Source organism: Maniola hyperantus, chromosome 20 (assembly GCF_902806685.2).
Source record: "Maniola hyperantus chromosome 20, iAphHyp1.2, whole genome shotgun sequence".
NCBI classification, from domain to species: Eukaryota; Metazoa; Arthropoda; class Insecta; order Lepidoptera; family Nymphalidae; genus Maniola; species Maniola hyperantus.
The window spans coordinates 569382-597109 of NC_048555.1; the positions used below are offsets into that span (position 1 = coordinate 569382).

The 27728-nt window shown below is 38.5% G+C and overlaps 1 long non-coding RNA gene across 1 annotated transcript in view; it reads left to right on the forward strand.

The window, feature by feature from the left end:
- Positions 1-462: 462 nt before the first annotated feature.
- The window catches only part of LOC138403784 (uncharacterized), a 344987-nt gene continuing 317721 nt past the window's right edge, over positions 463-27728 (forward strand). Inside the window, exon 1 of the long non-coding RNA XR_011237947.1 lies at positions 463-755. This is a non-coding gene — a long non-coding RNA (uncharacterized lncRNA). The remainder of the gene's footprint in view (positions 756-27728) is intronic.

The following is a 27728-nucleotide window of genomic DNA, read 5'->3' on the forward strand; positions in this document are numbered from 1 at the left end:
ATTGTATTAATGTATGCGCGTGATGCGTACGGCTCATTTGCTCGTCTATTTGCTCTTGTGAGCAATGCCGAGTGCCGTGCCGGCGCATAATGTGGCCCAACCTACCTTGTGGCTGAGGGTTCCACTGGTGCTATACAAAAGGTGTCTTTTTATATGTCCATCTATCTAGCTAGAACCTTATAACTTTTGTACAATTGTGCAGACATTGAAACACCGCAATTAACCGTGACATGCGACTTACTGCAGGACTATTCTGTAAAGCCCTTTTCGTAATTCGACAAGTGAATTCGCGATGAGTTTGATCATTTGTATTCTGTAAAACTCGATAGTACAGGTGGCGCCGCATTGACGAATGCGGCGGTGAGATATACTACTTGGTCAGGATAAATGAGGCACAAGTGGTATTCTCTAACGCCATTTCTTGGTTCGATCGAGCTTCGATTGTCGAATTCGTCATAGAAACGTGGACACTGACAGTTGGCCTCGTCCACAAACTAAAAGTCGCTCAGCGCGCTATGTAGCGAGCTATGTTGGGTTTCACTCTCAGGGATAAAACCCGGAACGAGGAAATTCGCAGAACAACAAAAGCGACCGACATAGCTCAAAGGATTAGCGGGCTGAAGTGGCAATGGGCAGGTCATGTCTGTCGCAGAACCGACAGCCGATGGGGCAGACGTGTTCTGGAGTGGAGACCGCGTACCGGTAAGCGCAGTGTGGGACGACCTCCAGCCCGCTGGACCGATGACCTGAAGGTGGTCGGGAGCAGATGGATGAGGAAGGCTGAGGACCGTGTTTGGTGGCGCGCTCTTGGAAAGGCCTATGTCCAACAGTGGACACAAACAGGCTGATGGATACGACTTACAGCGATCACGTACCCATCCGATCCGAATCCGTGAAAATACGGACATAAAAAATATCTACGACATATGTCATAAGCTAGCATACAAAACAAAAAGGAACGTATTTTCACGCACTCGGATGAATTTTCAAAAATCCTTTCTTAGCGGATGTCTTTCTGCATGCCAAGTTTCAGCCCGATCCGTAAAGTAGTTTGAGCTCTACGTTGATAGATCAGTCAGTCAGTCGGTCAATCAATCAGTCAGCTTTTCTTTTTATATTAGACTAGATGATGCCCTCGACTTCATTCGCGTGCATTTAGGTTTTTAAAAATCCTGTGGGAACTCTTCAATTTTCCGGAATAAAAAGTAGCCTATGTCCTTCCTCGGGATGCAAGCTATCTCTGTACCAAATTACGTCAAAATCGGTTGAACGGTTGAGCCGTGAAAAGCTAGCAGACAGACAGACACACTTTCTCATTTATAATATTAGTATGGATATTGGATGTACTTACACGCTTTACACAATTCAAGACGAACGCGGACGACGCGACGTTATAAAAATAATGCGTGGATGAGTTCCGTAGCACATGAGTACTATGTTCGTAGCACGGTCGTAGAGCTTGGTAGAAATCGGGCGTGTTCGCACGCGGTGCGTTACGTAAGCTACGTAAACGCCGCGTGCGATCTGTTGGGGAACGTGACGAGCTTATGTAATTGTTGGACCCCATCTGACGGATTGTATATCCCGACTACGGCTTCTTATTTAACTTATTTATCTGGTGTTAACATTTATATTAAGTTAATATTTATATACCTATAATATAATTATGTAGGTGTGCTTAGTCTTTGTCTTACTATTATTAGACATTGAAATATGTATGGTGCTAAATAACTAAGTATAGTAATTGTTAGTTAGTGATTTTTTTATGTTTCCGTGTATTTTATTAGTTATGTTTAGTTATCATTAGTTTATGATTCCGTGGCGTCACCCGGTTCAGGGTACCAGCTGAAAATCAGCGCTGTATGTTCTTGTGCAACAAGGCATACAGCATAATGCTGAGCTGGGACCCTTTTTTCGGGTTGTGCCACACAATATGGCAGTTAGTTCTGGCGCTTCTTTTGCTTGTTCTCAGGTGGAAGAAGCGCCGGAATAGCCAGCTCTTAGCTTTAAGTTGTAATGTGTGGCACAATTGCATAAATAAACGTCTTTTCTTTCTTTCTTTCTTTCTTTCTTTCTTTCTTATTTCAGTACATTTGCATTTTATCTGTATTTCCGTTATTTGTTCCCGTGCAACTTCCATTAGCCATTAGAACGAGATCACACTGATATTATAAAGACAAATATTGGTGTTTGTGTGTGTGTGTGCGTGTATGTGTGTATGTTTGTTACTCTTTTACGCAAAAACTACTGGACGGATTTGGCTGAAATTTGGAATAGAGATAGATTACACCCTGGATTAACACATAATACTCAATTCATTACGTATTTAGAGATTCCACACAAAAATCGTTAAGGATACAATTCTTTTTTTACAAAGATACCGACACACCTTAGCTTTATCCTGCCATCACATTAGTTAGTGCATGACTTCATATAACATTGTGACCCATGAAACGTGAAACAGAATATATCATTTACTAGCTGATGCCCGCGACTTCGTCCGCGTGGATTTAGGTTTTTTAAAATCCCGTGGGAACTCTTCAATGTTCCGTTATAAGTAAGTATCCTATGTCCTTCCCCAGGATATAAGCTAACTCTGTACCAAATTTCATCCAAATCGGTTGAACGGTTGGGCCGTGAAAAGCTGGCAGACAGACAGACAGACAGACACACTTTCGCATTTATAATATTAGTATGGATTATTTATTAATTCAGTATAAGGTCAATTAAGTTATAAATGGTGTAGGTACACAAAAAAATCTTAGATAAACAGAGCGTTTTATAAAAAACAAAAGTTTCTGGAAAATACAAATTTCAGATTGAATAAAAAAACATTTTTATAAACTTGAACTAATATGAACTAATTAAGGTTTTTTCTTTCGCCTTACAAAGCAAAAGCAGCGTATTTTTACACATTTACCAATTTGAACATCATGAACAATTTTCTTTACAAAATATAATCTCAAAAAGGCCTGGGGAGGTCCACAGCTCGAAACAAACCGTCAGAATCAAACTTGTTTAAACACAAAAGTCAGGAAACTTCGGACCAAAGCAGACCTGTCAGCATTCAGTAAGTTTCCGCAAAAAATAAAACAGGAAGAAACACACTCATAAAACGCCACCTAATCTTACGTTCCTGCTCGATTGTGGTAGAATGTCAGTTACAATGTCACGATCCCAATCATCTCTGATTGGTTGACGCTCGCTCACTATTAGCTACAATGCATTGCTTGCAAAAAGAACCGCACAATTTCAGCCAATCATAACAATTATTGAGATTCAAAATTCAAATTCAATTCAAAATTCAAATAATTTATTCAAAATAGGTAATAAATTACTCTTTTTGATGGTCGGTTGTTAGTTAAGATATTACAGTGGTGATAATTATTACGCGAACTTAAAACTAAAGCTACGAGGGTTTCAAACGCGCCCAGGTCTGAGAAGAGCCCACAACAAACTCAGATTGTAATAATGATTGATGCAGGTAGTACGAAATCGACCTACTGGTGCATCGATGAGCGCTGAGCCTGGGGTGAAAGTCTATGTAAACCTGCGTGCTGTAGGCCTATAGGCGGAAAGCTTCGGTGAAGCGAATAATTAGTTTTCTGATGTTATACCGCGTAGAAACTGATTCCTTTTACGGGTAGGTTGTAACATTTTAATAGATAGATTTTTATTGCAACAAACTTTTACAAGTATTACTTTTGAATCGTCAAGTGAATAAACCAATGGTTTGGCATACCCTTCCTACCACGAAAAAGCAGCAAGAAACTCGGTACTTGCTCTTTTCTAATATTCAATTAACATTTGTATACTAAATATTTGCAACCCTGCGCATTGCTAGAGCAAGCTCTGTCAAATTCACGGTCTTTTATCATTTTTTTCCAGAACATTTGAACATCAACACATTCAGCAGAAGTCAGAAAAAAACGTTGCACGGATGATAATATTTTGTAATTTCTATAAGAAAACAGACAAGCAAGCTGGTTATTCCGTAAGTCCTATTTAAATAGACACAAAACACGTCGCGTGTCGAGTTGTTAGTCTGCTTCCAGCCTTCACCTGGCGACCCGCAACGTGTCCATTGCAGCGCAACCCGCGGCCCTGGAATTAATTAAAGTTTGTTATTATACTTAATTAATTGTTTCAACTCCCTTCTTAATTAGTAAAGACGTCCGGGATAAACCCTAGCGGCGGTTACGCACTCATCCGATCCGAGTCCGTGAAAATACGTTCCTTTTTGTTTTGTATCATCGTAATCACGTCATGCATTGCCATAATGTCAAAGTCAAAGTCAAAGTCAAAGTCAAAATATTTTACAAAATAGGTAATAAAGAACTCTTTTTGATGATCAGATGTTGGATTTCTAAGATATAGTGGTGATAGTTATAACGCAAACTTAAAACTAAAGCTACGAGGGTTCCAAACGCGCATAGGTCTGAGAAGAGCCCACAACAAACTCAGCGGGGTATTCTTTTTACTATCACCACTTTACAAAATTATTGAAACTTATTAGAACTATCACAATCCGTTAAGCAACTCATTCCCAAGCTTGCTTATCATTTATATAATCCTTTACATTGTAATAGGATTTTTCAATCTAATCATGGAATTAATCGTGGGATGTACCCGTTTTATACAACACAGTTTGTCATTACACCACGAAGTATGCTTAAAATCATTAAAAAACAAAATACTTACATAACCTGTAAGTATTTTGTTTTTAGATTTAGTTTTTTTAAAATACTGTGGGACCTTTTTGACTTTCCAGGCCAAAAACCTCCTCAGGCCTCTGTCCTTCCCTAGGTTACGAAGTATCTCTGTACCAAATTTCGCCAAAACTGGTTAAATACATGGGCAGTGAAAAGCTAGCAGACAGACAAACACAATTTTGAATTATAATAGTATACAGGATGTTACCAGAACGCTAGCAAAAACTTAGCGTTATTGTTATACTACCTAAACAATCCAATACCTATAACCATTTGCCTAATTTTGTTTTAGTTTTAGTTTTAGTGATTTAATATTTTTCAAACCCGCTATAGCGTGCAAAACTTAGGTCAATGCCCCGCCTACGACGCGGCAATGACTCCGAGTGGCCTACTTACGCAACGTTCGTTGACCTCTAGCGTCAGTCAGATGTCTTATTTTGCAATATATAGCAAACTTTTACAAAATTATAGGATTAAAAAAACGCGTTTTTTTTGGTGGTATATCATATCAGTTCTGGTTACACTCTGTATAAGTATATGGAATTAGTATGGAATTATGTATTAGTATTGTATTTATGGAATTGTATTTGTGAATTGTAATTAGCTCAACCGGTATATGAGTGGACTGAAAACCGAAAGGTCGACGGTTCAAATCCCGCCCGTTGCACTATTGTCGTACCTACTCCTAGCACAAGCTTGACGCTTAATTGGAGAGGAAAGGGGAATATTAGTCATTTAATATGGCTAATATTCTTTAAAAATAAAATAAAAATTGTTGTATTTTTCTCTGTATTAGTATGGAAGTATGGATATTAACGAATTTGATTAGCAGATGGGTGCAGAAGAGCAATGTGGGATCTCGTAAAGAAAAAATACGTAGGGAAATAGAAGCTTTGCTGTCATCGGCCAGCAATTTGCAGCCTCGTCACGTTTGGTAAGAGCGCACGCGGCGTTTATGCGAGCGATTTTTCCCACACGTCGGGAATATTTGAGGGGAAACTGCTGTTTCGTGCGATTCAAGGTTTCATTTCGGTATGATTACGTGATTAATTTCGTATAACAAGCCGTAGTCAAAAAAGGTGACTGACTGACTGATCACATGACACAGCTCAAACTACTGAACTTTGAAAATTCTACCCCTAAGGGGGTAAGGTGCAGTCCACGCGGGCGAATTTGCGGGGATAAGCTTGTCAGTACCCTTATTATAAATGTGAAAGTGTGTTTGTTTGTTGGTTTTTTGGTTTGTCCTTTAATCACGTCGCAACGGTGCAACGGATTGACGTGATTTTTACATGGGTATATATGAAGACCTGGAGATGTGACATAGGCTACTTTTTATCCCGGAAAATCAAAGAGTTCCCACGGGATTTTTAAAAACCTAATTCCACGCGGACGAAGTCGCGGCCATCAGCTAGCATATTTAATTAAAATTAAATAATTAAAGTTTGAATTAGTTTAATTTTTATCATATCAACTGAAGTCATGTTGATAATGATAATTATGTCGCTGGTATTAAAATAATATAATTTGTGCTATTAACTCCTAATCACCATAATATTTCAAGACAAAACAGCAAAAAAAAAATACAAGCAAACCACTCACATAAAATAAAACCCATCGAATTACCATAACTCCCGTTCCAACACTCAAGTCGTCAAAAGATCCATTCATAAACATTATAATGATATCGACGCCACGAGTAGAAGCCATTTTCCATTTGTGAGAAATTTATATTTATTGTGTTCTGTTGCGTGGTTAGCGTGAGATTTCACATCTCGTCATCGTTAACAACGTTAACTCCCCTCACTTAAAGTATTTGTGATAACAAGCCCGGGTAAAGAGGTAAGTGATGACACACTATGCGTTGCGGCGCCTGAGCGGTCCTACATGGAAATTGGATGGGTTCCCAACGAGTCACACCCAATCGTGTAACACTGTGACTCGTTGGGACTCCATCGAAAAAAATCCTATCGAGTCACACCCAAGCTACAGTGTGACTCGATGGAAAAAACCAATTAGTTCGCACTTCCAAACGAGTCACAGTGTGACACGATTGGGTGTGATTCGTTGGGAACCCATCAGAAATTGTTGTACCATGCCACGCGATGCGATATGCGATGGGGGAAGCGGAGGGTAGTGGTACGGTGCAGATTGGCGGGTAGGGTAGCCTTGTCATTAAAAGTAGACTGATCGGAACACGACTTATTGCATTGACTGGAAACACTTGCCACTTTTCACTGCTCTTCTCCGCTCCACTCTACCCAGCTTCGCGTTAGTGGAAACGCACCCTAAGTCCCCGACATACTTTGACCTGTCGAAAAGACACCACATCGAATGCCATTGTTATTGCCATTTTACTGATGCTATTTTTGTTTCGAAGCTCGAATTCTATCACCGTTAAATAGAATCTCATACTAACCCACAGTACTGTAACGTCTCGCAGACGTCGCGTTTGCGGCCGGCGCGAAATGTGGCCACGTTCATTCGATTTACATACGTCATCGCTGTAAAGAGGGGTAATGTATTTGTTATATTGTGGGGGAAATATACCTAATTCTTTTGTTTCTCTTGAGAAAGCACTTTGAAAAGTATTTTAAGTAAATACCTTGAGTTGTCAGTTCTGGTTAGATTAGAACATCTCATGATGTTCCTTCAGTTTCACTGGAAATTATTAAATATACCTGAAAAATCTCAAATCTCTTGAGCCAGCGGCTTTACCTGTACTACGTTGATATTATGTCAGTCAAGTTTTCCTTTTATCAGTGGCCCTACCGCGGTTGTTTGACAGCTACAATGTCACGATCGCAATCATCTCTGATTGGTTAATGCTCGCTCACTATTGGCTACAATGCATTGTTGCAACAAGAATCGCACAAATTCAGCCAATCAGAACAATTGAGATTGTAATAATGATTGATGCAGGTTTTAGACAATCGCCCTACTGGTAGGTACTCTAGCTCATGCCCGCGACGTCGTCGGTGTGGACACACACACAAACCTCAAACACACACAAACTTCAAACCCCTTTAGAGGTTGAACTTTCAAAAATCCTTTCTTATCGGATGTCTACGTCATAATAGCTATCTGCATGCCAAATTTCAGCCCGAGCTGTGCGTTGATAGATCAACACGGGTCTCCTCTTAGAGTGAGAAAGGTTTTGGCCATAGTCTACCACGCTGGCCATGTGCGAATTGGTAGACTTCACACACCTTTGAGAACATAAAGGGGAACTCTCAGGCATGCAGGTTTCCTCACGATGTTTTCCTTCACCGTTAAAGCAAGTGATATTTAATTAATTAAAACGCACATAACTCCGAAAAGTTAGAGGTGCGTGCCCGGTATCGAACCCCCGACTTCCGATTAGAAGGCGGACGTCCTAACTACTAGGCTATCACAGCATTATTAGTATAATGTATAGGTATTTAGAATCACACATCAAAGTCGTTTCCAGAGCGACTGACGCAGCGGTAAGCAACTGTAATGATAACTCGTATTTGCTCCCACTGGTTATTACGAAATCAGGATGCGACATAAAAAGTACCTTATCTTACATGGGGACAAATCTACCTGACAAAGGAAACTAAATTCTGAAACTACAGATGTAAAGTTCAGTTTTGTGTAGCAAATAATTGGAGGATCAGATGTTTTAGTTGTGGATAATGGATCTCAATCAAAAGACATCAAAGTGAGTCGATCAACGGCTTGGCTCCAGCAAACCTTTGATCACCTCCAGGCTCCAGGTGATTTCCCAATAGTACATTCGATATTGCATATCACTGCGTGGTTATTAAAGGTTATTTGGTTGCCTATTTGTGTACGTTACCTGACTTGCTAACTCGATCACTATGGGCCTGATAAGAAAGCGAAAAAATGAATAGAGATGGCATTTAAATAAATAAAATAAATACATAATCTTTTATTTCAGAGATAGTACAAGTCCATATAAGTACAAAGTCGATGTGTTAGTAACAATATCTAAATATATAAAAGGAAAAGTTGACTGACTGACTGATCTATCAACGCACATCTCAAACTACAGGACGGATTTGGCTGAAATTCGGCATGCAGATAGCCATTATGACGTAGGCATCCGCTAACAAAGGATTTTTGAAAATTCATCCCCTAAGGGGGTAAAACAAGGGTTTGAAATTGGTGTAGTCCACACGGACAAGTCGCGAGCATAAGCTAAACTAGCGGCACGCTATGATGGCCGGTTTGACGTTTGTCCGCTCATGAAGTTCCGTATTAATTGATAACGACTTTGAAGGAAATAATTGTATTACTTTATTGACGATAGTGATGTGCAGAGATTCATAAATTTTATCGAATGTAGTTTTAGGTTTAGGACTCAAAATTTATTTATTAAATTGATTTCTTAAATGTATACAAGTGTAGAAAAATCAGTTTGCACCATTTAAGGGGTGAATGTACTTGTGAATATGAACAATTTTCACTATGTGGACAAACCTCTGAAATCGCAAAAAAATATCAATAAATTTTTAAAAATGGAATCTAATACGATCGTCACATAGGATCGCTGGCTAGCACAACTACTACCTCCGGCAAACTCGCGTCAATGCTCAATGCAAAACAAAGCAGTTTCGAATTGACGTTGCTTCGAAAAGTATAAACTGTCAGTGCAATGCGATTGTGATATAGTTTTGACCTGGCTTTGGATTTCAAATATTGATACTGCATTACTGTTGACCCTTGCTCGTTAATTTGGACTCTGTTCAAGCCCTTTGTTGTGGATTTCGTCGATATGACCGAACGTACGCAGAGAACTGTTCTAAATAGTCAGACACGTGAGTTCCTAATACGCCTTCGTAACTATTTCGATCGTGAAGCTCAAAATGGAGGGCCAATTTTACCTATAACGTCAGTGGTTGAACGCGTAGCTGATGCGCTTAATATTGGACAACGAACTGTTAGACGGATAACTAAAAAAAAATATGGCGAGACTGGCACAGAAGAAAATAAACTTCACACACCAAAAAAGAGAAAACGAGCAAAACCAGTCGTAGGCATCGATAGCTTTGATGCCGATGCTATCCGAAGACATGTTTACGGCTACTATTTACAGAAGGAGTATCCAACAAGAAAAAAGTTGGTGCATTCACTGAAGGAAGCTGGATTATTCTTCGGTGGGGAAAGTTCTTTAACGAAGATTTTGAAGACCATTGGATTTCGATACAAAAAATGTAACAAACGCAAAATATTGATGGAAAGATTTGATATAGCGATGGCAAGGTATACTTTTTTACGGCAAGTGAAAGAAATCAAAAATTGGCAAAATGTTGTGTTCTTGGATGAAACATGGCTTAATGCTAACCATACTGTAGGCCGTTCTTGGAACGATGACACAGCAGCATCTACTTCCAAAGTTCCTGTAGGAAAAGGATCGCGACTTATAATTTGTCACGCCGGAACCATCAACGGGTTTGTCGAAGGTTCTCTCATGGCTTTTGCGTCAAAAACCACTGGAGACTATCATGAAGACATGAATGGAGAAAAGTTTACTGAATGGTTTACCTCAATGTTGTGTAGCCTCCCTGAACCATCTATTATAATTATGGACAACGCCCCATACCACTCGATGCAAATTGACAAGCCACCTGCCCAATCCCAAAAGAAAGCTGATATCGTCGCATGGCTTCGTAAAAATGGCGTAGATGCAAACATGAATATGTTAAAAGCGGAATTAGTACGTCTTTTAAAAGAAAACAAACCAACCAAGATCCGATACGTCATTGACGAAATAGCATTAGAACATGGGCACAGAGTTATACGGTTACCGCCTTACCATTGTGAGTATAATGCGATTGAGTTGGTGTGGGCTCAAATTAAGGGATATGCTGCAAGACACAATACAGAACCCCCATTTACCACAAAAAAAATGCTAAAATTATTAGAAGAAGCTTGTGAACATGTGACTAAAGGAGACTGGGAAAAGGTTGTGAATAGAACTGTTAAATTAATAAGGGAAGATTATGAAAGAGATGTGAAAATAGATAATATTATAGAAAACGAACATATAATTATTAATGTATGTGATGATAGCAGTGACGACAGTGAAAATAGTAGTATGGACGAATCTGATTAATTATGGCCTTTTGTGGCACCTTTTTCGGTATCTTTTGTATTCATATGTTTCTTGTGTGCATATAAAGTATGTATATTCATTTTCGTTCAAATATTCAGTTCGTTCAAATAAATTAAATAAACATATACATTTTTGTTTTATTAAACCTATTTAATCAGGTACAAAAACAAAACTTAATTGTTTTTTGTTCGAGAATAAATTGACATTCCACATCACTATTGTAATGTGTCAAACCGGCCATCATAGCGTGCCGCTAGTGTAGTCACTCAATAAGGTAAAGCAGCAATGTAGAACGAAACAATGTCAAATGTGCTCGGTGGCATTGTTTTAGCAAAGCATGGAGCTTTCTTACGTGCGATACGTATATTTGTCCACAATGTACAAAGTATAACGTTGAGGTAGACAGAGAAACTCTCTTGGCTTATAAAAGAAGATAATCTGGTTCCAAAAGAAGATAATCTAGTAAACAAAACAAAATGGAAGCCGAAAATGATTTACATTAATAAATAATTTATCATAAACAATGATCGATGTCCCTCGGTACAAACTTCTTTGATTACGGTTTGGTCGTTAGGTATCGATTTGTGTGCCTAAACCAGAGAGATTTATCTAACAAAGTAGAGTGGCTATTAGACAAAAGATTATTATAGTTACTACTGTTAGATTGCTGATAGTGTAGGCACGTCCTAACCATCTCTGACAATTCTCTAGGTGTCTATGCTTTGGGCGGATCTATGGACTCTCTCTTATAATACGTACTTAAAACTAAAGCTACGAGGGTTCCAAATGCGCCCAGGTCTGAGAAGAGGCCACAACAAACTCAGCCGGGTATTCTTTTTACTATTACCACTTTACAAAATCACTTAAACTTATTAGAACTAACACAAAAGCTGTTAAGCAACTCATTTCCAAATCAAACTGGTTTTTAACAAACAAACAAACAAACATTTAATACTACCAAATTGTTGATCTCATACTTCAATATAATATATTCTACAATGTACAATTGTAGAACTCCCCCTTTTTGAAAGTCAGTTTATTTAACTAATAAACTAGCGCTTGGCTACAATAATACCTGGTGGCAAGTGATGATGCAGGCTAAGATGGAGCGCACTTGCCTAGAGGATACGTATTCACTCTTGACTTAATTGTCAGTATATCAAATACCACATAGAACTTACGGTATAGACAATTTGTAAATTTTTATGTAAAGATACTATTTTATACAAAAGTTTCCCCAAAATAATTTATCTTTCTTTCAATTTAGTTTCAAGCTAAGCGTAACACTTTGATTAGGACGTGATCAGGACACATTCTACACTCGTTGGACTTAAATAAAATTGTGTCCAATTGGCTTATTTACTTGAGTCTTAAGTTTTGTTGCTTTGTACTTTCTGTTAATAATATAAATTTTAAATATCCTTGCCTCCAACCCTTTTTGCATAACGCTTACGAAGGAGAATATCCTCTTAAATCTTCTTCAAATCCCTTCCCCTTCGTGTAATGCACTTTATTATCCAACTACAAAAAAAGCTATTATAGCCTAGTGGTTTGGACGTCCGCCTTCTAATCGGAGGTCGGGGGTTCGATCCCGAGTACGCACCTCTAACTTTTCGGAGTTATGTGCGTTTTAAGTAATTAAATATCATTTGCTTTAACGGTGAAGGAAAACATCGTGAAGAAACCTGCATGCCTGAGAGTTCTCCATAATGTTCTCAAAAGTGTGTGAAGTCTATACCAATCCGCACATGGCCAGCGTGGTAGACTATGGCCAAACCTTTCTCACTCTAAGAGGAGACCCGTGCTCTGTAGTGAGCCGGCGATGGGTTGCTCATGATGATAATGATGACAGAATTACAACAATTATTTCAAAAAATAACCCGTAAACTACAGTTTACTTATCAATAAACTAGCTTTTGCTCGCGACTTCGTCCACGTGGACTACACAAAATTCAAGCAATTTTTAAAAATCCTTTCTTAGCGGATGCCTACGTCATAATCTATCTGCATGCCAAATTTCAGCCCAATCCGTCCAGTAGTTTGAGCTGTGCATTGATAGATCAGTCAGTCAGTCACCTTTTCCTTTTACCTATATATTTAGATTACATTCCTAATACCTATTCAGTGTTATCAATATTCGACGTCCTTTACGTCTACCTAGGTACCCTAAACTTTAGATTACGTTCCCCGTTTGCTCGTTAACTTAACTATCGATTTGTTTGAGTTACACCCCCTCCAGTTTTACATAACGCCTACAAAAGATATCCTTTTTAAATTCCTTACCTTTTAAAGTTAAAGCCTTTAAAAACTTTGTATTCGTTGAGTTGAACTTTTAAAAATCTTTAAATTATTCATTCATTCATTACGCACAAGACTGCAAATACTATTTTATACATGGCATAATTTTGTACGTATATCAAATATTTGAAAAGAGCAACCGCCGAGTTTCTTGCTGGTTCTTCTCGGTAGGAAAGGCATTCCGAACCAGTGGTAGATGCATCCGACTATTCGAAAGTACTTGTAAGAGTTTATTTGAATAAAAAAGATTTTTATTTATTTTATTTTATTTTTATAGACACCTAAATATAAACAGGTGATTGCAGGTAAGCTCAATCCTAAGTTCAAAGGAAATTGTAAAGTATGAGAGGTAGATGAAGGGAATGTAATACGTCGTGAAACTGAAATACCTACGTCGTTTTTCGAGTCAAAATTAAAAAAAATGTAAGCTCATACGTTAGATCGTCACGGAGTAATTTAATAAGGAAATTGTAGCGATTCCGTGATTACGCCCCAGGCAACAGTCACCATGATTGAAGCGGATTCCAGGACTTCCCAAACCTCAACAGCATATTTTACGTTTCTCTCGACTCTTCATGTCTGTATGTCTCTATCATGTTTTCCAATGCATACTTTGATATCATATACTACACTTTCATATTCTACCGCATTTTACATTTTACTCCAAAAAATAACAAGTAAAAAAAACAGGAAACAGGCGGTGGTTTTCTCAGTTGAAATGCGTGGAAAGCCGTACGTAGCCAGGCTTAGTATTTGTGACCTGTTTTTTTTTTGTTTTTTTTCTGTACTTTTTTTGTTGTTGTTGTGTTTTGTACTGTGAACTGTGCGCTATGGTCCCAAATAAATGATTAATTATTTATTTTATTTTATTCATTTAATGAAACTGCCACACTCCTTTGAAGATTAACCCGATACCACCTTAGACTGCATCTTCACTTACCACCAAGTGAGAGTCGCAGTCAAGGGCTAAGTTGTATAGGAATAAAAAAAATGTGAGACATACATGGATGGTCTTGGTCACCCTACTTATTTCGTATACATTTTCTTGATGGCCTATTTAAATCTGTTTCTCGAGGCGCGATTTATCTCCACACTCGAGCGGTTTGATGCGAAATTATCGTTACGGAGTTACGAGGTTTCCACTTAACCAAATTTTAACACTGGTTTAGATTTACAACCGGTAAGAAGGTAGGTATCTTCTTTTGTTAAATATATAAAATTCAAAGTCCTGACTGACTGACTGATTGACTGACTTACTCGTATATATCAGCGCACAGTGTGATCTTTGTAAAGATTTATGACGTAGGTACCAACTAAGAAAGGATTTTTCGAAACTCCACCCCTAAGGGGGGTAAATAGGGTATGAATCTTTGTATGAAAGTCTGTCATTTTTAAAGTTACATCGATGAACATTGGTAATTAGGCTTTCGGTTAAGAATAAAAAATACATGTTTCACGATTTTTGAAAATTCTACTACTAAGGGGGTTAAATAGGGGATAAAAGTTTGTATGAAAATCCATCATTCTTCAAGTTATTTGCATGAAAATTATTATTTGTGTTTTCGGTCACAAATGAAGACATACGTGTTTCAGGATTTTTGGAAATTCAACCCCTACCTCGATTTTCTAATTTCTAAAAACGGGGTGGGTCAGCTAGTAGGTACCTATATAAAGCCCGCAACTTCGTCTAAGTGATTACGGGGTTTTTATTCATCTAGCTAGCTTATTAAGCTAGCCATGCACTATCAAGTTTATCGGTCAAGGAAGCCATATACTGTCAAGTGGCGTCATGCAAACCGGTAAACTTGATATACCTAAGTGTAATGTCCTCCAGTGCGATGGACCGACGATATTTTAAAGAGAGTGGACCCCCACTAGGTGGACAGACGACATAAAACGAGTCGCAGGGAGCCGCTGGATTCAGGCGGTGCAATACCGTGGCTTATAAAAATGTACCTACAAAAGACCCATGTGCTATAAATAAATAAATAATCTTTATTTCCTCAGACATCAAAGGCCCACAATATTATGTTAGTAACCATCTTAACCTATGTTAGTAACTATATTATAATATAATGTATGTTAGTAAGAAACTTATTCTATGTTAGTTAATATAATTAATATACTTATTAACTAATGCAGACATCCAGTGCGCTTTGAGAGCGCTGTCCTGTCTGTCTGCTGTCACCTTCAGGATAATGTTGGGACTTCTCTCCAACCTACTTTTAATTGAGGCGATCATTTTCCGATTGATTGCTATGTCCAGCAGTGGACGTCTATCGGTGGATGGTGATGATGATGATGGCTTTCTCGTAAGTGACCTGTATCTCCGAAGGACGCCACGTGGCCCTGGCAATGACCACTTGAAACTCGACGCGTCTGTACGCTGGAATATGATACCTTCTGCCTTCGTCCTTCCTGGCTCACTTTGTAAAGCGTGTTTCTATAATCAAAATAAATAGAAAAACTGCGTGCCTGACATATCTATTAGAGCCTCAATAGCTCAACCGGTAAAGGAGTGGACTGAAAACCGAAAGGTCGACGGTTCAAATACCACCCGTTGCACTATTGTTGTACCTACTCCTAGCACAAGCCTGACGCTTAGTTGGAGAGGAAAGGGGTATATTAGTCATTTAACATGGCTAATATTCTTTTAAAAAAATCTACATATAATTAGATGATATATAGAACGCGATACGTTGAAATGACAATCGGGGTGTGACGGACAGACAGACAACAAAGTGATCCTATAAGGGTTTCTTTTTCCTTTTGAGGTACGGAACCCTAAAAACACACCATTAGAAGACATCTTCTCTGACCAGGATGCACTCGGAACCGTCGAAAACAAACTCTGGAGTTTGTTTTCGACGGTTAGGTAAAGGGCTTATTCCACCTTCCTAAAAAAGACGGATGAAAAATCGATGAAAAATCAATGTTGGCTAAAAGCCAGGATTACTTTGCCCGCCATCAAAATCGAACAAATTTTGATTTAAATTTTAATTAATCAAAAATAAATTACATAGTGAATTTGCTTATAAATTGCTTTTTGGGGAAAGAATCTTTGAGTGGCAAAGTTGACTAGTTTGATGGTAACTGTACCATTTAGGAATTTGGAATAAGCCTTAAGTAAATCTTAAAACCCAAGACCACGACGAAACTAGAAACTCCTTAACGGAATAGTATTGAAAGCCACTAATTCAGAAGCCATTAAATATTAAAACGAACACCCTGTGCCGGTATAGAGTAGACATGAATATTTAAGAGCATTCCAACATGTCTAAGGCTTTAAGCTTCACCTTAATGAGCTCCGCGTATTCTATATGTGTATCTATGTGTTTGTTACACGTGTTCTCTTCTTTGCTACTATAAAATGGTTGTTGGTATGTTAGTTCGAGTGTAAAATGGATTGGTTAATATTTTTATTTTTATTTTATTTTTTATTCATTCGGATCAACAAACAGTAGCACGCAATGCTTGGATAAAAAACAGTAATAATATAACATAGTAATAATATACGTGCTACCCACTACGTCAACCACATAGTTATTATTATTAATTAATATACTTACATGTAAAAAAAATATATAAATATAGAATAAAATATAAAGTTACATGTATAAAATATAAATAAAGAATATATTAGTACCATACCATCTATCTTAATTCTAATTATTCTACAGTATTCTACATGGATGCTGTCCAATACGCGACAGGCTGAAATAGCAATGGGGGAAGGAACGCCCCACACACCCGCAAAGCCCCCGCGCTTATGCGTTGCGGACGAGCGCAGAGGTCGTGCTGGTGTGCGGGAAATCCCCCGCCTCATACCCCAATTGCCGTCTCGACCTGTCGCGGACTATAGTTCCGCATGCCTGAACTACGGTGACGGTGCCAGCGATGATGATCTGCAGGAACCGTCGGGAGATGATCTCAGCCTCCGTCCGTGTGGCCTTCAGTCTTCCAGGTAGCGTCAGGTTGCGAGCAGAGGCCCATTGCCCATAAAGGACCCCTTCCTTCCTGTCTCTACCTCAATTTTAAGGATCGTGGCTTGCCTTAGATAAGGGTTCCTTTTTTTTTCTTTTGAGATAAGGCAACGGTTAATAGGTAGTTTAATGTCGTATGCAACAGTGTAGTATAATAGGATTATGCATGCCAATGACACTAGTGTCGCTAATGTGCACTGCAAAGGTATCTCGTTACCTCCATCGCCAGACGGCTTGGCGACGCCACGAGTACCTGCAATTACGTCAGCATTGATTTATTATCGCCTACGCTTCAAATCTATCTCTATATACCTACTAGCTGCCCGGCGAACTTCGTACCACCCAGTGTTTCCATATGTAAATCGAGAATTACCGTGTTCAAGGGTTAAAATTACGGTGTTTCTAGATTAAATTACGGTGGATTAGCTAAAAGAATACCGTGTAAATTACCGTGTCATTTTTAAAAGAAAAAAAGTCACGAATTAGCTTTTTAATCAGCTATTAATATTATTCTGAATCTGACTCTCCTAGCATAGCAATATCTTTTTCATATAATACTTATTAATATTTTGTTAAATCTCATTAGTTTTACATTTTACTCCTTCCTAATTGCTTGAATAAGGACGAAATACTACTATTACTCAGTATATTATGAATTTTTAACGTGATTATGTATTACGGTGACACGGTCAAGGTAATGGCCATATTACCTTGACGGTAGATTAGGGCTGAATTACGATGCATCTACGGTAATTACCGTGTACATGGAAACACTGGTACCACCTAACAGTCGATTCAAATTTTTTAAATTTATCTCTCCGTATGAACCATCCCCGTACTTCAAGGAATATTATAAAAAACTAGCTGACCCGCCCCGGCTTCGCTCGGGTGGAGTATTTCGGACTGGGAGTGTCATCGTGAAGCCGTTGCTCGATACCTAAAATATCAATTCACTATCAGAAATTCTAAAATCCCCACGATTTAGGACTTTAGTACTTTGCAGCATCAGGATTGAGGAGTTAGGATCCGAAGTTCAATGATGTAGCCTATGCTTGGTACCTAAATTAATTTTGCATCATCCGCAGTTACTGAAACATTATAGTTTAGGAGTGCTGTACCCTACATCATCAGGGTTGAGGAGTTGGGACTTGAAGTCTGAGAATAAAGTCGTTGCTTGGTACCTACAATATGAATTCACTATGAACACTTCCTGAATCTTGATAACTCAGGCGGGCAGTAACCCTGCAGCATCAGGATTAAGGAGTTGAATCCAGAATTTTTTATGTGACCACCACGAAAACATTTTTTGTTGATTTAAAAAAAAAATTTGCAAATCGGTCCAGAAACCTCGAAAAACGATGTAGAAAAAAGAACCACCTCCTTTTTGACAGTCACAACAACATCATTTACGGAACAATCTTGAAAATATCCCCTTTCTAACAAAAAAAGAATGAATGAAATCGGACTACGCGTTAATGAATTACAACTCAGTATACATTTTAACTGTCATCCCCTCTCCTACGGGAACCATGCTGATTTTCGGGATAAAAAGTATCCTATATTATTCCTCATAGTATGACCTCAAATCGTACCAAGTTTCATTGGAATCCATTCAGTAGTTTCAGCGTGATGCGCGGCCGTGATACAGACAGACAGACAGACAGACAGACAGACAGATAGACAGACAGACAGACAGACAAAAATGAAAAAAATTACAGTTTTGGGTTCAGTATCGATTATAGAGTGCCCTCGAAAAAAAAATTTCAAAATATCTTCAATGTACAGAATTTGACCTGTTACAGTTTTATTATAAGTATATAATATATATATATATATATATTATATATATTAATATATTATATATATATACTTATAATAATTATATATATATATATATATATATATATATATATATATATATATATATATATATATATATATATATTGATTGATTAGCGAAATCGGTTCAGCTGTTCTCGAGATTTGCGATGAGCAACACATTTAGTGATTCATTTTTATATTATAGAAGATTCAAAGTCCTGGATGACTGACTAACTAACTTATATATCAACGCACATCCTAAACCGCTGATCCTAGAGACATGAAATTTGGAGGGTGTGTTCTTAGTAAAAGTAGGTATCCAATAAGAATGGACTTTTTGAAATTCCACCCCTAAGGGGGGTAAATAGGATATTTGTATGAAAGTCTATCATTATTAAAGTCCATGAAAATTAATATTTTCGGTTACAAAAGAAAAAATACGTTGGTTCCAATGTCTGTATGACTGGCCGCTAGCTTTTCATGGCCCAACAGTTTAACCGATTTTGATAAAATTTGGTACAGAGGCACAGAGTTATGGCCAGCATGGCCAGGACCTTCTCATACTGAGAAAAGACCCCTCCTCTGAATTGAGCCGGCAATAGGTTGATTACGATCATGATGATAGCCTTACCCTAGCTCTACAAGGGTCAGAAGGTACCGTCAAATTGCATTTGCTATATACTATAGCTAATAAAAAGCGGGCGATGGAGAGAGCTATGCTTGGAGTTTCTCTACGTGATCAAATCAGAAATGAGGAGATCCGTAGGAGAACTAGAGTAACCGACATAGCATCAGACGAGTCGCAGGGAGCCGCTGGATTCAGGCGGCGCAAGACCGTGGCGTGTGGAAAACCCTACAAGAGACCTATGTCCAGCCGTTGATGTCTATCGGTTGATGATGATATACTATAGCGAATGTAAAAAATGTCAACACGTTTCAGCACGCAACCGCACAAAGAGCACGTAAAAGTCAGTTTCCAGTTATTTGCGTAGCGCAGCGCGAATACACAAGCGCGGTAATTATTCAATCCAAGCCTTTCTATGGCGATCCAATTGAAACGCGCGCGAATTGGATCCGAAACAATACGACTATTGCTAGTGTTGTACGATATTTTGTATCGATATCAAGCTACAAAACAAAAATATAATCAACGATAAAATCGTTAATTAGATGAAGCTCGCGACTTCATCCGTATGGATTTAGGTTATTTGAAAATCCCATGGGAACTTCTTAATTTTCCATGATAAAAAGTGGCCTGTGTCACTCTTCAGGTCGTTATTACTATATCCAAGCAAAAAATCACATCGATCAATTGCTTCGTTGCGGCGTGATTGAAGGACAAAACATCGCAATCTACAATCACACGTAAAAGTCAGTGTCCAGATATTAAAACCCACTAGGAAATCATATATGGTCTCCACGTCACAGGTTTAACCTAGTGTGGAGACCACTAGTAACCGACGCCAAAATAACGTGTTTTTGTTAAATAAAGATTTTTTTTTTTTTAATTTGCGTAGCGCGGCGCGGATACACAAGCGCGGTAATTATTCAATCCCAGCCTTTCTATGGCGATCCGATTAAAACGCGCGCGAATTGGACCCGAAACAATAGTATCGTTATAGTGATGTGTGATGTTTTGTATCGATATCGAAACCACGACGTAAAACGTGAGGACCTTTAGAAGGAGATAGCAGATTTGTTAGAGCGTTGTCTCTGTCGTTGAGACCGACAAAGCGTCATTCACATATTATGAGTGACAGAGACAACGCTCTAGACCCACACTCTTTCAGAAAACCAAGTTGGGTTAATAAAACAAATATATCGATATTTGTATTGATTAGCGACATCACTGGCAGCTTCCGGATGTGACGTTGCGGCAGCCGCCATGCTAATGGCTAATGCGTGTCGCCGGAAGTCGTGGCCCGGAAACGAACGGCCATCTCGCGGAATTATCATTTAATGTTTTATTGCTGCGCCCAAGGGGTGAACTATTGTTTGGGGAGAGCGATGACTTTGTAGTTTGTTGATATCAAATAGGATCCCTGGAGGCGTTCAATGAAACCGGGCGTTACTATCATCATCATCATCATGATCAACCCATCGCCGGCTCACTACAGAGCACATGTCTCCTCTCAGACAAGTGCGGATTGGCAGACTTCACACACCTTTGAGAACATTATGGAGAACTCTCAGGCACGCAGGTTTCCTCACGATGTTTTCCTTCACCGTTAAAGCAAGTGATATTTTAATTACTTAAAAACGCACATAACTCCGAAAAGTTAGAGATGCGTGGCCGGGATCGAACCCCCTACCTCCGATTGGAAGGCGGACGTCATAACCACTAGGCTACCACAGCTATTACTATAGGCGTTACTATAGCCATAAATTATTTACGTGTTTATCTTTTTGTAGCAACAAGCTTAGACTACACAAATTGCGTATTTGACTACATCAAAAATAAAAAATAAAATAAAATAAAATAAAAATCTTTTTTATTCGTATAAACTTTTACAAGCATTTACGAATAGTCGAATGCATCTACCACTGGTTCGGAATGCCTTTCCTACCGAGAAAAACCAGCAAGAAACTCGGCGGTTGCTCTTTTCAAAAATTTGATATAGGTACAAATAAACTATTTCTCAGAGATTATGAAATAGAGGGTCTTCCAAAATACGTAAAATCCACGTCCTTTGTTAGTTTTAAGTGTAGTAACCATTTTAAATTATCGATTAAACTAAAAAAGTACGTCATTATGATGTTACGTCACATTCCAGTTTTTCATAGCATATCGCATACTAAGTGCGCGTTTTGACGTTTGATAAAAAGTTACTGATTTGACTAGTTGTCAAATACGGTATTGTAAGCCCCTAGTTTACCCCTAAAGAAGGTAGTGTTAGCAAAAAAGCGATTTTCTTTCTTAATAAAAAAGATCTCTCATAACATTTTCTCCACCAATTTGAGCGGGAAAATGTTAATAATAAGGAGAAAATATCAGTATAACCGGAACACGTAGCCCATATCACGTTTCGCACGAATACAGCGTCAAGCAATATTTCTATACACACAAACAATTTATATAGCTAATATATTTTTCTACTTCCTAAGTAAACCCTGAAAAAAGCTGTGATAGCCTTGCGGTTAGGACGTCCGCCTTTTAATCGGAGGTTGGGGGTTCGATCCCGGGCACGCCGCTCTAGTTATGGTTAGCTTCTCTTCTCTTAGGGTTCCGTACCTCAAAAGGTAAAACGGAACCCTTATAGGATCACTTTGTTGTCTGTCTGTCTCTCTGTCTGTCTGTATGTCTGTCTGTCTGTCTGTCTGTCTGTCTGTCTGTCTGTCTGTCCGTCTGTCTGTCAAGAAACATACAGGGTACTTCCCGTTGACCTAGAATCATGAAATTTGGCAGGTAGGTAGGTCTTATAGCTGACATTTGGGGAAAAATCTCAACCCGTGAATTTAGGGTTAGATCACACAAAAAAAAAATTGTGGTCATGAACTATAATTAGTATTTTCAATTTTCTAAGTAAGATAACTATATCAAATGGGGTATCATATGAAAGGTCTTCACCTGCACATTCTAAAACAGATTTTTATTTATTTTTATGTATCATAGTTTTTGAATTATCGTGCAAAATGTCGAAAAAATACGACTGTAGTACGGAACCCTCATTGCGCGGTTTTTTAATTTTTTTTCTCTTTAATAATGAATTCTAGCTCCATAAGTTCCATTCTTTCTATTACATTAGTTCTAGATGGTAGTATTTGCATTGCAGCTCTCAGCCCCCGCCACACAACAATGCACTGGCCACGAGAGCTTTGTAGCTCTTTTTAGTGCATCCTTTTGTGAGGCTAGATTTGATTTCCGGCCCGAGATACTTGAAATATGTGCTCGTGTAGGGCCCCCATGTGTTACAACTTGTGTTTTAAAAGCGATTTTGATAAGCGGCGATAGCATAGTGGTTAAGACATCAGCCAGTAGCCACCTATCAAGTTCGATCCCGGCTACGCACCTCTAATTTTTCGAAGTTATGTGCGTTTTAAACAATCTTCTTTTTCTATATATATAAAATTCAAAGTCCGCTGGTCCTAAAGACATGAAATTTTTTAGGGTGTGTTCTTTGTGAAGAGCAGGTATCCACTAAGAAATGATTTTTCGAAATTCCACCCCTAAGTGAGTTAAATGGGGACGGAAAGTATGAAACTGTCATTTTTGAAGTTATATCGGTGAAAATTTGTATTTAAGCTTTCAATAAAAAAAAAAGTATTTCACTATTTTTGAAAATTCTACTACCAAGAGGGTTAAATAGGGGATAAAGGTTTGTATGAAAGTCCGTCATTTTTTAAGTTATTTGCATGAAAATTAGTATTTGGGTTTTCGGTCACAAATGAAGAAATACGTGATTCAGGATTTTTGGAAATTGAACCCCCACCTCGATTTTCTAAATTTCACCCGATCAAAGCCGGGGCGGGTCAGCCAGGTTTTTTTTTTTTTTTTATTCAGATACAAGTTAGCCCTTGACTGCAATCTCACCTGATGGTAAGTGATGATGCAGTCTAAGATGATAGCGGGCTAACCTGGAAGGGGTATGGCAGTTTTTATTAAACCCATACCCCTTTGGTTTCTACACGGCATCGTACCGGAACGCTAAATTGCTTGGCGGAACGGCTTTGCCGGTAGGGTGGTAACTAGCCACGGCCGAAGCCTCCCACCAGACCAGACCAGAAATTTAGAAATGATAAAATTCCAAACCCCTGCCAGGAATCGAACCCGGGACCTCCCACTATTAAGACCACAGCGCTCACCACTGCGCCAGGGAAGTCGTCGAAGTTGTACATATATACTTAATATATTTGCTATTAATAAATAATCTAATCTAATCTTAGTATTGCGATTATTTAGATCTTGCCTACGTTCTTTTTAAATTACCTACTATATCATGGTGATTCTACTGCTATGTGAAGTGGGTACAACTAGACTGCCGCGCGGTTTCGCTCACAAGCCAGCGTTAGCTTTGCCTCGTGTTTAACTTTTACAATTGTTTTTGGCGTAATGTACACACGGGCTCGGAATTAAATTGTTCAATGTATTTTGTTGATATTCCTATTCATTGTTCGGCAGATTTTGATTGCCTAATTATCAAGGGTAACTATTGTTTCAGCGTTTCCAGTTGGTATTGCAAAATTTCAAATTATATTAGTGTTTTACATCGGGCGGTTTGGCTACTCGAGGATTTGTCTTTGCGAAACTAATCCAATTAGATTTTGACTTTGGTTTCTCTTGCTGGCACCGACTATGGGCGTTTGTGCACTCATCCGTATTCGGATCGTATACGTGTTTTTTATATGTATAAGCAAAAACTGAACCGAATACGGATGAGTGCACAAACGCCCTATGAGGGTCTATGTTAAAGCAGAAACTAGTATACTATCACTACCAACATTATAAATGCGTTTGTTTGCTTGCTTGTTGGTTTGTCCTTCAATCACGTCGCAACGGTGCAACGGATTGACGTGATTTTTTGCATGGCTATAGTTAAAGACTTGGAGAGTAACATAGGCTAATCAAATTTTGTTGATACTCCTATTTATTGTTCGGCAGATTTTGATTGCCTAATTATCAAGAATAATTAGTTTTTGACTTTGGTTTCTCTTGGTGGCTAGGGCGTTTGTGCACTCATCTGTATTCGGATCGTATTCGTGTTTTTAAGCAAAAATACGGCCATAGGTTTTTTGCTTACATAAAAACACGAATACGAGCCGAATACGAACTGAATACGGATGAGTGCACAAACGCCCTATGTTAAAGCCGAAACCACTATACTATCACTATCACTACCAACATTATAAATACGTTTGTTTGCTGGTTTGTTGGTTTGTCCTTCAATCACGTCGCAACGGTGCAACGGATTGACGTGATTTGCATTTTGCTACTTTCTATCCCGGAAAATCAAAGAGTTCCCACGGGATTAAAAAAAAACCAAATTCCACGCGGACGAAGTCGCGGATATCAACTAGTTCATTCATAAATTTCATGATTCTAGGTCATCGGGAAGTACCCTATAGGTTTCTTGACAGACGGACAGACAACGAAGTGATCCTATAAGGGTTCCGTTTTTCCTCTTTAGTTACGGAACCCTAAAAACTGTCGAATAGCAAATGTTTATAAACACACGTTATTGTCACACATGCCCCTGATGTAGACGCGATAATTTCCACCGGCCATGTTGGGTCTGCCCCCAGAGCGCTGTCAATACTTGACGTAGGTAAATTGTGTCGGTATTGTGCCGTGTACCGGATCTGCTCGTACCTAGTGAAATGGGGAATTGGTCAGGGACACAACTTATGTATTCAATATTCATGGGAAAAGTTATTTGACGTTACATACAGGTCAGCTATCAGTTAGGTTGGCACTTGACAGACGTCTTATAGCTCCCTAGTGACTGGCAAGAACGAAGACAGGTGAAAGTGCTGAAGATTGCTGATACGATACCACAAAAAAAAGGCGAAAAAATATTTTGAATAGTCCTATATTTTGTAAAAGTTCACAATGTATTACAAACAAAACATCTGACTGACGCTTGAGGTGAACGAACGTTGCGTAAGTAGGCCACTCGGAGTCAATGCAGCGCCGTAGGAGAGGCGTTGATCCAAGTTTTGCACGCCATACATTGCGGGTTTGAAAAATACTAAATCACTAAAACTACAAAATGAGGCAAATGGTAATTGGTATTGGATTGTGTTTAGGTAGTATAATAATAACGCTAAGTTTTTGCTAGCGTTCTGGTAACAACCTGTATAAGTTTCTTTTTGCTCCAAAACCATGATTGGAACCATATAGATATAAAAATAGAATGACTTTTAGGGTTCTGTATGCGAAGGGCCTATTACTAAGCGTCCGCTGTCCGTCCTATAATAAATAGAAAATTAATATTTTCACAGAATGTGTATGTGTAATGCGCCTCTATAACAATACGAGTAAATAATAAAAAATCAAATCCTTCGCGTGTAAGTCTAACTCGCACTTAACCGCTTTTTTCGTTTCATCGGGTTTCAAATCACAACATACTAAATAAGTTTTCATTTCAAAAATCATTATTATTTTTACTTTACTTTTCTCTCTGAAAGTTTCCATCAAGAAATATCATCCCGACCCACGACCGTCTCCCATATTCACAATATCTACGGACATAAAGTCAAATAATATATTTCGTAGCTACCCACATAATATTTTATATAGTTAGTTCCTTCCCGGAAGTGGCTTATGAGTTCCGGTGGGTGATTTGTGGCACCCACAGAGCTTACAGATAATATTTCGGAAAGGAAATATGCTAAATTTTCTACTACAATATCTACTTTGTACTACAAAAGGTACCATTTTGGGTCATAGGAGTTTTTTTTTAATAAGTACCTTTTTCTCTTTTTTTTTCTTTTTTAGGGTTCCGTACCTCAAAAGGAAAAACGGAACCCTTATAGGATCACTTTGTTGTTTGTCTGTCTGTCTGTCGGTCTGTCAAGAAACCTACAGGGTACTTCCCGTTGACCTAGAATCATGAAATTTGGCAGGTAGGTGTTATAGTAGACATTCGGGGAAAAATCTGAAAACCGCGAATTCGTGCTGACATCACACAAATAAAATTAAATTGTGGTCATGAACTTATTAGTATTTTCAATTTTCGAAGTAAGATAACTATATTAAGTGGGGTATCATATGAAAGGTCTTCAGCTGAGCATTCTAAAACAGATTTTTATTTATTTTTATGCATCACAGTTTTTGAATTATCGTGCAAAATGTCGAAATAATACGACTGCAGTACGGAACTCTTGTTGCGCGAGCCTGACTCGCACTTGGCCGGTTTTTTTCTATCGTCGTGTCAGGTCGAAATGCCGCTGCACTAACCCACAGGGTGATTACTTAAAACTTTGCAGTAGCGACAGCAGTAGCAATGCAAATGTTCATTTGCTGTCTCTCTTCTTCTTCTTCTTCTTATTTTGCTTTGTGGCTATTGCTGCCTCTCTCTAGCCGGACGTTTTACTGCAATGATCGCGAGGTTTACACCTGTAGGGCGATTGTCTCAAGTCAAAGTCAAATGATTTATTCAAAATAGGTAATAAATTACTCTTATTGATTGTCTGGTATAGTGTTAGATTTGTAAGATAATATAGTGGTGATAATTATAACGCAAACTTAAAACTAAAGCTACGAGGGTTCCAAACGCGCCCAGGTCTGAGAAGAGCCCACAACAAACTCAGCCGGGTATTCTTTTTATTATCACCACTTTACAAATTTATTGAAACTTATTAGAACTATCACAAAGTCGTTAAGCAACTCATTCCCAAGCTTGCTTATCATTTAAATAATCCTTTACATTGTAAACCTAAAATATCACCACTATATTATCTCTAAAACCTGCATCAATCATTATTACAATCTCAATTGTTATGATTGGCTGAATTTGTGCGATTCTTGTTGCAACAATGCCTTGTAGCCAATAGTGAGCGAGCATTAACCAATCAGAGATGATTGCGATCGTGACATTGTAGCTGTCAAACAACCGCGGTAGGGCCACAGGTCGCAAGCCTGTCACGAGATACGTCGCGCCGATGCGGGCGTGCGCGGGCTCTCATTTCAAAGTGTGAGAGTAAGAAGTAGAAAATAAACTGTGGTCCAACGCTACCGTGGTTATAGTTGTGATTTATATGACACTCGTAATGAAGAAGAATACGACTTTTAGATTTGTTGGAAATGAAGAAAGTTTTTACTTTCTAGTCTGTAGACACGTTCAAGCAACAATTGCTTACACTTGTATGCAT